Source organism: Cibotium barometz, chromosome 63 (assembly GCF_041138505.1).
Source record: "Cibotium barometz isolate CiBa-2024 chromosome 63, ASM4113850v1, whole genome shotgun sequence".
NCBI classification, from domain to species: domain Eukaryota; kingdom Viridiplantae; phylum Streptophyta; class Polypodiopsida; order Cyatheales; family Cibotiaceae; genus Cibotium; species Cibotium barometz.
The window spans coordinates 27475459-27488012 of NC_141108.1; the positions used below are offsets into that span (position 1 = coordinate 27475459).

General features: G+C 44.9%; 1 protein-coding gene across 1 annotated transcript in view; it reads right to left on the reverse strand.

Moving 5' to 3' along the window:
- Nucleotides 1-12554, reverse strand: part of LOC147603900 (uncharacterized) — a 267683-nt gene that overhangs the window by 200691 nt on the left and 54438 nt on the right. The gene's annotated exons all lie outside the window — the stretch shown is intronic.

The following is a 12554-nucleotide window of genomic DNA, read 5'->3' on the forward strand; positions in this document are numbered from 1 at the left end:
CAGGAAGTGTCTAACTGAGCCTCTCTTTTCACTGGTTCGTGACTGTTTCGGAGTTGTTTCTCTGGCCCTTTGTGAGAGGAAGGGTTTGGCAGTTTGGAGGGTGGAAACAGGGCAATGGACTGTTTCATGGCTGAGTTTGTGGCTATGTGCATGGGTCAGTTAGATGCGTATTCAAGGCCTCATGGATGTATAGTCTTGGCTGATTAGAGGAGATAACAGTGTGGTGTTCTTGGGGCACAAGGCTGTGTGTAACCTCTGTGCTAAGAGGTCCAGAGGATTGGCAGATTGGACATGCAAACATACAAGCCATGAATGGCCATGATGTACTCATTTAAACTCTTCCATTGAATTTGAATGAAGAAATACCAAACGGGGCGCCAAGCTTTCCGGCCAACAAGTGTCATTCTTATTTTCGTGTAGGAGCACTCTAGCTCCCATATATTTGTTTTATTTGCTGGATTTCCATCCACACACATGCAAAAGGAATGTGCCATGGAATGCTCGATCTAAGAAGTCCTCCGCAAAAACCACCAAAAAAAGCACATGTTCACACAAAAATCCGGGGAAGCTTAACCGGCACACTATTATCCAGGACAGCCTTGCATATCTTCGACCAACCATACAAGCGCAGAATACCTGCCATGTTGGCTTCGAAACAACTCATAGTCTAGAATCAGCTAGTCCATGCTACTAATAAATAATTCAAAGTTTTGTAACCACATATGCAACATATTATAGCGTCCCATACCACAAGAATACTCCCGATATGAGATCCCTGTGTAGGCGACAATTCTAGCATCCCATACTGCTAGCAGCCTCCAATACACGAGACCAAAACCATTAACTATTCATCAAAACCATCGATAAGCCTTTTCCAGAAACAAAATGGTTTCGAAAGAAAATGCCTTCAAAAAAATAACTTTCCTGAAACACATCTCAAGATAGACATGAGAAACACTATCCACTTGCGTCAGCAAGGGAGTTCAATATGTACAAAATTCCAATATTGGCAAAAGAAAAAGCATTAAACATAAATACTTATCTCGATAAAAAGCCCGTCACACCAATATATTTATATACAATCAAAATTCTTGGGACAACATCCCATAAATATCGAGGAGAAAACCAAAATTTAACAACACCCAAAATAGTGTCTTAAGTTTCCACCGAAACTTTGTTCCTTTTGTGGCAAGATCACTAGCTCCCAAAACAATCGGGCTTGGAACAACCCATTGGTTCATCTTCTACCAGAGGAGCTTGCATCCTCTGTTCGTTGTGCTCCTTCCGAGACATCTTCTGAGCCATCGCCTCCCTGAAAAAGAATAGCTGCCTCCACCTCGAACAATACGCAGTTCTAGAACAGGAACCATCTTTGTATTTTGGGAAGAACATCAGGAAGCTTCCTCTTCCTCTGCAACCAATGATTGTTGAGCTTCAGCCAACCCCAGATCCGGCTTTACCTGATACTTGCCCCGTGCATCAAGAACAATATCCCCTTCCTGAAGAAGATAATGAAAAGCCAACTTCCTGGGATTTATTTCCAGCATTGATTCCAGGTCTAGGAAAACATCAGTAGCACTGGTCTCCATAACCCTTTTGCTTTCCATAACTGTCCTCACATGAGGGTATGCGCGGCATATCCTCAAACTTGCATCTTTTTTCCAAAACTCTTGACAAAGTTGCCTTGTCAAAGAGTTATGATGGTCAAGCTGTGTATCGATGATCCTGATGTATTGTTCCACCATGTGCTCGAGAGTTCTAATCCTCTCCTTGTGTTCCTTGCAACTATGTGTCTTGTCCATAGCCATAGGATCGTCTGCCTAGATAGAATAGGCAAGAAGCTAGCTCTGATACCAATGAAGCCAATCCAAACCTATACTAACAAACCCCGAAACACTCTGGACACCAACAAATAGCACAGTACTGAAACAGACTTTAGGACCCAGCGGAAATAACCATAAACAATATTAAAACACTACAGTGAGCTGGAACGGCCAGTCCCCGTGTAGGAACAACTTTATTCCAATGAATAAAGGTTACAACCATACCAAGGTGTGGATGCAGTCCTGCACCGGATTTTCCACAAAGCTACACAAACACTTGCTCAAGAAGTTGAGCACCAATTAGCACCATAGACTAGGGCAAATCAGCCTCGAACAACAGCCCGGTATGGTGCCAAATCCAGCCCCGAAATCCATGCCAAAACAGCCCCCAGAACGGAGCCTCAAATCTGCCCCAGAGGAGCTCTCAAATCAGTCCCTGATGTCTCCAAAATAACCGCATAAAAACTCTCAAATCACTGTCCCAGATTTCCTCCAAAAACAGCCCTTGAATCGATGGCCAGGAGGGAGTGGTGAAGAGAGAGAAGTAGTTGCCGTTGCCCAGCCCGCTGTCCACTGTACGGCCAGCGCAAGAAACCGCCGCCCAGCCTGCTGTCTGTCCACTCTACGGCCAGCACAAGAAGAAGAGGAGAAGTTGTCCAGCCCCGCTGTCCCCTGTACAGCCAGCGCAAGGAGAAGAGGAGAAGCTGTCCAGCCCTGCTGTCCACTGTATGGCCAGCATAAGGGGGGGAGAGAAACTACACTGCTGCCCACTATACAGCCAACGCAAAGGGAAGAGAGAGAAAATGCCCCGCTGCCCACTGTACGGCCAACGCAAGGGAAGAGAGAAAACTTCCCAGCCTGTTATCCACTGTACGGCCAGCGCAAAGAGAGGAGAGAGAAGCTGCCTGTTGTACGGACAGATCAGCGCAGGAGAGAGAAGAAGAGCAGAAGCTACTGCCGGCGTGCCCAAATCCATACCACCATTCCTGAAAGTGGATGCGCATGCATATCCTCCACGAAGGCACTTCCCTCCTTTTATAAAGTCGACTTGCCCTATTTTTTATGTGCTTTTTCCCTTTTATGGCCAAAAGTAATTGATGTGCCAAGAATATCAGTTTTATGCTTTTCCCAAGCTTTTTAGCCGATTTAGCTATAGGCGCCTCCTACTAACCATATTTACATGCCCAAAATTATAATAAGCCCCGCCACACTTAGATGATGTGCGAACTCGTGACTCGTAAATCCTTTAAGTCACTTTATAGGATAAAAATCCCATACTGCTCAAGTTCTGAAGCCATCATCTTTTCAGGCAAAACTTTGCCAGTACATGCTCCAGCTTTCTTCTGTGGAAAATCCCCGTTCACACCTTGGTTCCGAACAGTGTGTGAAACACTATTCAAGACTGGTGAGAGGACCAAATTGGTGACAGCAGGGAAGAGGCAGAAAGCTCAAGCGAGCGCCACAAGGGGAGGCAGAAAGGAGGACGGGGGAGAGGGCTGCAGGTGGAGGGGGAGCAAGTGGGCAGCAGCAATGAGGCGGGAGAAAGCGAAGGGGGAGGGGAAAATGTGCATAGGCACAAGAGGCAAAGGCGAAGGCGGTGTGTGTGTGTGTGTGGGGGGGGGGGGGGGGGACAGAGGCAATGGTGAGTAGGTGTGCTAGGTGTGCAGAGGGGAGAGCTCCAGCTTCAACTCGCGCTGGCCTTGCTTTATCGAGCTTTCACTGACAATCTCTTATTCTTTTGCCTCTAAATGTTAGCTACTATGCTCATATGGACACTACTTCCAATTCCCGAATATGGTTGAAATATCCATCGAGTACATACATTCCTTTTAGGAAAAGAGAGAGACTAGACTGGATTAGTATCCACATAACCAATGTGGCTCAAAGTATCAATCACCACATAAGTGGCACCCATTCTATTACGTACTTCAAAATGAAAGTATTGCATGAGCTCATACCATCAATCACCACATAAGTGGCACCCATTCTATTACGTACTTCAAAATGAAAGTATTGCATGAGCTCATACCACCCCGCTTTTAGAACACGTAAGTCAGAAGTGTTGCAGAGGTACTTAAAGGATGTGTTATCCATGCACACCACAAAATTAGTGCCATATAGACAATGTTGCCACTTCCTCTATGACTGTAGCATGCAATAGGTTGATCGCCGTAACGCGCAACAAAGCCTTCGTTATACCCGTGAGTTTACGCAATTCCACTTTACTTGAGAGAGAAGAGAAGAGAGAGAAGATAGAGTTGGAACAGTATTGGGTCCATTTACCCACTAAAGGGCCCCCTACAAGCAGGAGTAGTTGCTTATATTTTCTTTGGAGAGCTTAGTACAATGAGATGAATGATGACTTACAATGCGTATGAATGATGATTGAGGAGTGCCCAACGCAAGGGCGAAGTAGATACAACGCAGGCTGAACCATATGCTGTCCAAGCTCCTTTGCATAGCTCTTCAATGACCACTATGCAACCCCATAACTGAGGGATACACATATGTTGGCTGAATGCTGAAGAATGCTCTTCACGCAGGCCTTGGGGCTGTAGCACAATCAAGTGCTGAATGCTGAATGTATGCTCAAGAAGCCGGAGGCTCTAGGCACACATAACTCCTTGTACACTCCTTGTAAACTGATTTGTGAGGAATGATTTATGCTGTGGATTGAAGTGCTGCTTATATATGAATTTATGTTGTGGACTGACACAATACCTATAGATGAATTTATGCTGCTGGTTGGCCTATATAGCTGATGTTGGCCTGAATTGACGGGACATAAAATGCCTTTTTGCTAGCATTTAATGCTGCACAGGCTGTCCCTTATGCCTTGCCAATGCTGGCCGACTGCAACCCTTCACGACCTGCTGCCCTAGCCAGTTTTGATGCTGGCTGACAAAAGCCTTTTCGCTTCTTATGCTGGACACAGGCTGACGGCTGGTTCTATGGCCATGGGCTGTCCTTTGGCTGGCCCACAAGCATGCTTAACATGCATCTAAGGTTCTACATGGTTGCTGATACACAGACTAAGCTAAGGTTGACATCTACATGAACCTATCTGATGAATTCTCCAAGTGGGTAAGAGGACTGACACATGCAAACTCTCTATGGCTGTGGAGACTGACCTACATAGCTCATGCCCGACATGTCCCAGACTCGGGCTCACAATGGGGCCAGAGCATACGACGAAATATTCCTAAAAAGGAAATCCTATTGTATACAGTGAGGAGCAGATTTTGCACAACATGATGCTTGGGGAAGGCTTTGGTAAGTGGTTCACGCGGTGGTCTCAGATTCTTTCTACAGTTTTGTGTAGACTTTCCCTCGCTTTTCTGAAAACTCAGAATCAGCACATATCACTCTTCTTTTTCCACAGCAACAGCGATACAACCCTTGCTTTTCTTCTCTCTTCTATCTCTCTTATCCATGGCCATTCCCCAGACCCTCCCCTTTACCAATGATTTATCAAATCATGAGCACGAACGGGAAGAAATAAGGGCAGATATTGGGGAACCCAGCCATGATACTGCTCATGGTGGGCACCACACCATAGTGGCGGAAGAGGAGATAGACACGGCGGGGGAAACTTACTTTGATAAAGCTCCGAGCAAAGATTTCTACCCTGAAGAAGCAGGGCAGTGAGATGGCCAGTCTCCGGAAGGAGATGACTCTTTTGCATCAACAGATCATTATACTACAGAAGGTGATTGTGACTACTCCCTGACTACAGAAATGAGCCATTATCTCTGGATGGGACAAATTCAACAAAGTAAATCCCCTTGGGGAGCTCCAATGCTTTGAAGCACAAAAAAGACAACTTGGAGAATGTGTATCAACTATAAAAAGTTGAACAAAGCTACAATTAAGAATAGATATCCCCTTCCTAGAGCAGACGATCTGATAGATAGGATCCAAGGAGCCAACTAGTTTACGAAGATTGATCTTCATACAGGTTGTCACCAGATCAAGATAGCCGAGGAAGATGTCTTTAGACGGGTTTTTGAACCAGATATGGTCATTACAAGTTTCTCGTACTACCTTTTGAGCTCATGAATGCTCCTACTAATTTTCAACAGATGATGAACGATTTTTTTAGGATTGTTTGGGAAAATTCGTAGTGGTATTCTTAGACGATATTTTGATATATAGCCGTTCTTTGGGGAAGCATGTAGAGCACCTCATATTCATCTTGGGGATTCTAAGGTGTGACCAACTGGATGCAAAAATCTCCAAGTGTAAATTCTTTTGTAAATAAATCACGTACCTAGGTCATCAGATTTCTAAAGATGGGATGAGCATAGATCTTGAGTGGATCCAAAAGGTTTGGATTGGGTAGTACCTTGAACTTTTAGACAAGCTCGTTCATTTTTAGGATTCAATGTCTTTCTTAAGAAGTCATTGAGGGAACATCCTAATGCAACCGTTCCCCTTTCAAATCTCCTCAAAGGACGTGGACACAAGTCCAACACACCTATTACCTCGAATGAGAGGCTTGATCAAGCTTTTAATAGAATCAAGTTTATGGTGAGAGATACACTAGTTTTAGCCATAAGAGATCCTAGCAAACAATTCATGGTTGAGACTGATGCCAATGATTATGTGATAGGGGCTGCCTTATTCTAGAAGAGCCAATCTAGCTTTTGAAAGCAAGAACCTTGATGATACCTAGGTAAGATGGCATACTGAGGAGAAAGAGTTATATGCGGTTATTCACGCATTGAAAATTTGGAGAAATTACTTTATGGATCCAAATTTGTTGTTGACGGACCATGAGTTGATCAAGTATTTTTGTGATAGACCCGAGTTGAAGGGGAAGGTGTGGTGGCAGAGTTGATGCATGATTTGAACATGTAGATTTGATATCAGAAGGGCAACTTGAATAGGGTTGCAAATGCATTGAGTCTGATTGGGGAGGTGAATCTTTTGGGTTTCACTGAGATTCAGGCTGATTTTTATGATTCCTTGAGAGGGCTATGTGAGACCAATAGATATTTTGATTGGTTTTGGCAACAAGTCCAAGTAGGAAGCTCCATTATTACAAACCAAAGCTCAGGGATCATTCCACCTGTCAAGGTGGTTGGAGGTCAATATCTTATTCTAAATGGATCGTTGTTCTGAAATGATAAGAGTTTGCGTATCGGATAGTGCTGAGATTAGGAGCAGGACCTTTTGACTGTCACGATGCTCCTACAACAAGTCATACGGGGGTACAACAAACCTATGATTTGGTAAAACGTATGTCTTACTAGCCCAAGATGAGGGCGGCAAAAGTCCAAGACTATGTGGTAAAGTGTCATCAATGTCAGGTTAAAAAGATTGAGTGCCTTAGAGCCGGAGGGCTATTATATCCTCTAGAGATCCCTTATAGTAAATAGTCCAGTATTTCCAAGGATTTTATCACCGGTTTACAACGCACGCGCGGAGGCCATGATGCCATTTGGTGGTAGTAGACAGATTGACAAAGATGGCAAGATTTCTACCCACGGGCCACAAGGAAAACAATAACAACTCCTTAATTGGCACAACAGTTAGTTCAGCATCTTTTCAAGTTATATGTTTTACCTTGTGACATAGTGAGTGGTAGGGACTCAAAGTTTACAGGACACTTCTGGCAGCATGTCTTTCCAAAATTGGAGACCAAGCTAATTATGAGTTTATCTAGTCATCCCTCAGTCCGGCGGACAGTGCAGAGAGTGAATTCGGGTTTGGAGGATATGCTTCATGCATACCTCTCCAAGAGATATGCGCATTTACCGAGCTAAAACCTCCAAGTTAGAAATGCCAAGCTATAATTTTCTTTTTCTTTTTCTTTTTCTTTTTTTTTTCAGAGCGAGACTTCTATTAAGTATGAGAAAAACATACAACAATCACAGCTATAAGCCGGAAAAGAATAGAACCACCCCAATATGTAAGGTGATTTCAACCATTGAGGAGCATCATGATGCCATGTAAGACCTCTGGTCATAAAGGAAAAGAAGATGCCATGGTCCCATTTCCACATAAATATCACAGGCTTCGCCTGCACAGAACGAGAGGGCTCCTGAATGCAAGCCCAAGTAGCCATAAGAGTGTGGATGACATCACCCCATATAGTACTAATGCACTGAGACCCATAAATTTAGACACCCTCATTAGCCTCCGTGCATCTAGCTCTCCAGATCTGCCAAGCTGTAATACTAGCAATAATCTCCCAACTGGTGTCAATCCTTTGTCTAGGGGGTGTATAATCAAAATGAGGAACATCCCGTAATAAACAATAACAGAATCTGTACCACTGCCCTCATAAAAAAGCTACGGACCGGACTAGGAGAGCCAAGCAACGACTCCCCAAGTCACATGCATGGCTTGGCCACTCAATTTGCCCATAAGTGGGCTACAGGACCCCAAATCTCTTGTGCAGTGCTGCATCCCCATAGACTGTCGTACGGTCTCAGAATCTGCCACACATCTAGGACAGGAAGGTGCTACACCGAAACTGATCTCCACTCATTGGTGGGGAGACCACCATGTAAGAATAACGAAAAAAAAAAAAGAGAGATCTGACTCCTTCTATATGAGTGCCAAAGTCTATGCCAATATCTGCGCTGTATCACTGGAGAAATATCATAGCTCTCCCAATGAGGCCTGAGAGTAGAGATCCTATGCATCTGTCGAGTGAGGAGAAGCCTGGCATTCCGAACAGTGAAATTGAAAAAAGGAAGGCTTTTTAAAGGATCGAAGGCATCAATCCACTCCCACTCCTGGATCCCACTGAAGATATTTGATAGGACTGCCACCATATAGCCACAAACACCAAGAGCCATGAGTCACTATCGTGAGGAGAAGGGTCACTGAACCAGTGCTTCCCCGAGAGACCAAATATCCTCACTCGACTAAGCCTAGTATCTAGGATGATCTCCTCCATACTACATCTCCTCAATCTCCCACCAGGCATGATAGAATAAATGAGGCAATCTGTATCCTCCTCGCCCGGGAGAGCAATGACCTGCAGAGGTATGCCTATCCTCGGAAAAACTCCCAGCCAACTCGGATGATAGTCTCCGTGAAAGGTCCCAGAAAGCCACTCATGCAAAATAGGTGCATCAATCTGATCAATAGGAATGCGAGAGCCCCTAAGATGCTGAGTGGATGCAACTCTCTGATCCTCCGGAAGACTCTTAAAGGTCTTCCAAGCAAGAACTATGGATGCACATCTCTCCCATCCTGACCATTGCATATAATGAGATGCACCAAGTGGCCAACCAGCCTCATCCCTAATGAACTCGTTCCACATAATAGGTTGTCCGTCAGCCTCGTCCAAAGACCTAGGAAGCCTTTGTCGCAAAAAAGATCTTGTGCTTCTCCATGCTCTGACAATGGCTGCAATAAGAGGGGAAGATGGTGCCCTAATATCAGCCTCTGTGAACAAAAAATGTGTGCTGGGCATCCAGTCTCTCCCGACCCTGGGTGTACATCCGGAAATCTGAGACAAGAAAAAATCCTTCCAAGGCTTAGTGCCTGGTACGAAACCTCTGACCACAAGTTTGCAAAGCAACGCCCTGCATTGAACATCCGGATCGATAATATTCAAGCCCCCCTCTCTTTTGGGTTAAATAACTGTGAGCCAAGCTACCCTGACATGAGTGTCTAAGGTGCCATCCAAGCCCGACCAGAGAAAATTGCGGATCAATCTCCGCAATTGGCCAATGCACGCCAAGAGAAGCACCAACAAGAGGCAATAAACCAAGCTGAGGCAAGCAAAACCTGATTAGCCACCAAAGCTCTAGAGCCTAAATCTAATCTCCTCGAGCTCCAATGGAGGAGCTTCTTCCGAATACTCATAAATACCGGAGCAAACTACTGTGCAGGAGAAATATCAATCCCAACTTGCCATCCCAAATAGCTAGCAGTGCATCCTCTGCTGATCCAAGCAAAACCAAGCTCTGCACCTCAATCAACTCTCGGTGAACCACTATCCCAAAAACCAACAGATTTGTGCCAATTAAAGAGTGCCCATGCTGCCAAACAGAACTCCTCTAGTGCTACCCGGAAGTAACATAAGCATATATGTGAAGCCTCCAAAAACAGGGCTGTGTCATCAGCTAACTTACAGTCAACCAACTCCTCTTGACTACGAAGAGAAAAAATCAATCCCGAAATACCAGTAGTGGAGCCGAGCAAGATCCTCATGGCCTATGCAACTATGATATATATTAATGGGGCTGATGGGCAGCCTTGTCGTACTGAGCGAGAAATCTGAAACCTCTCTCCTCTATCACCGCAAGCAAGAACTCGACTGTGGGCATCACGATACATGCATGAAATTCCCTTGATCCATCTCTGAGAGAAGCCCATACCACTAAGAGTACCCTCAAGGAAGTCCCAATCCACTCTATCATAGGCCTTCTCAAAATCCAAGAGAAGAATGGCTAAGGGCTGATTGCTCGCTTTAGCCCATTCGACGGCCTCCCAAAACGAGAAAAAGTTATCAAAGATGCTCGTGCCGTGTAACAATCCATTCTGAGTATCATGAATAACATCCTGCAAAATTGGCTGCAACCTGATGCTCATTGCCTTAGCAAGAATCTTATAGGCAGTCCTAAGTAAGGTGATAGGTCTCCACTGGCAAATCAATGTCTTATTCCCGCTCTTAGGAATAAGATAAATAAGCCCCTCAGTGAGAGAAGAAGGCATAGAACCTGTGTCCCACATCTCCTACAACGCCTCCTGCAAAGCCGATGTGATCTCAGCCCCGATCTCATCCCAGAAAGTAATGAAAAAAACAATCTCTACCATGAATGGAGAGTATAAACCTCTCCCAGGATGCTCTTTCAAGAGGATGCACCAAGCCCTCATGTCCACCTCTTTTATCCGTTGGCATGTTAAAATCCCCACCAATAATCCAATGGTCGGCAAGAGGCATAAATGTAGTGAGAGATTTCCAAAAGGCAATCCTCTCACCTCTATGGTTAGGAGCATAGAGGTTGAGAATACCAATGCGTGTAGTACCCTGCATAAGAAGGATCCACTGCGCTCTCACAGGCAAAATGACACCATGTCCAATGATGCAAGGCAAGATCAAAGCTAAAACAGAGATACAAACACCACCCTTGGTACCAACAGCCGGTGACCAAAAGGTGTGTCCCGAGAGAAGCTTACCTGATCTCCCACACTGACTAGCATCCAGTTTATGCTCTTGCAAGAGCAATATATCCATAGGTCCACCTGTGACTGCACAATGAAGCTGGGTTTTTACAATTTGTTTCCGTCGACGCGGAAAAAAACCCCCAAGACCCTGAATGTTGCAAGAAACAATCCTCACAAGGACTCAGAGTAGGAACGACCAGATCTCGTGGTTGACGAAGGACCCCCTTTAGAGGCGGAAGTACGTCTCGCATAGGTAAGGCAGGAAAAATTTGATGATGTAAACCTTACCTCTCTCTCCCACTCCGGGAAAAAGCCAGGGCTAGTCCTCAGAACTGGAGAGGTACCATGACAATGCGAATGCGCAACATCATCCTCAAGGGTACAGTCATCCTATAACTGTAATGCAGCATCCTCCTGTGAGGGATCCAGATCATGTGCCTACAAGGCCTCATCCTCCAAAGAAGGACCTAGATCTACAATTGGATAAGTTAAAAAGCTATTTCTTATGCTTTTTTCAACGACATTACTTAAGTCTATCCTGGGCATGATCTCCTTTACATATGCCTACATTCACTGTGTCTTAAATCCACCAGTCTCTCTCCATGCCACCCGTACATGTAACTCCTAATATTCAATTATGCTTGTTTTCTAGCCATCATGTAATATCAATGTTTCTTTCTTGGAATGTAAAAAATACATAATTTAATGATAAATCCATATTTCTTGGATAAACATGCTGGTGGGATTGTGTGTTTTTCCTCAAAAAGTTAGTAATTGGTTCTCTTTTGTGATACCTTAGCTCGGGAGCTCGTGGGTTTTAGCTCGGAAAATGGTAGGTCTCCTCTCCAAGAGACCATTAGATTGGGAGAGATAATTTCCAATGGTTGAGTGTACCCATAATAGTGCTAAGGATGCACCCGACCACGAAGTAGCAGATGCAAGTGGTGTAGGAGATCAATGTCGATGCAAAAGATTGGCGGCAAGGAGAGCGTGCAGGAGCAAGAGCGCCGAAGGTCTAGGGCTAACAGAGGTGCAGGTGCAGGTGCAGCTACCCATGAAAGAGCACGTGCGCCTGCAAAGCGGAGAAGGCAGTGCCTCAGGCAGAGCGGGGCGGAGGCGAATCGCTGGGCACCAAAGACGTTGGATCAAGGGCGGAGTAGCGATGGAGGTGGGCAGTAAAGTGGCGGACAGGAGGACCCGGGGACAGCGAAGACGAGCACGGACAGCACTGGCATGTATCTGTGGAGTGGAGCCTTAGCCCCTGGATACAGGGTGGATCGACATAATGATCCTATGGTTGGGTGGTGAGCTTGCTTCTTGCACCCCTTTTATTTGGTTTCTGCAATCTTGTTTGGATTGTGTTAGATCATTTGATTAGACAAGCCTAGGAGGCCTCTTAAAACCATAACTTGAAATGCACATAACATGTACAAAAACCACTCTTAGGGATATCTTCTTACCTAATACATATCTAATGGTACCTCGTCGGTAGATCGGGCTTGGTGAAGTACATAACACCATACAAACAATAAATCAGATGATACATTCAAGGTAAAGTATATTTATTCTTAATAGTCACTTGTTGAGACCTTTGTAATC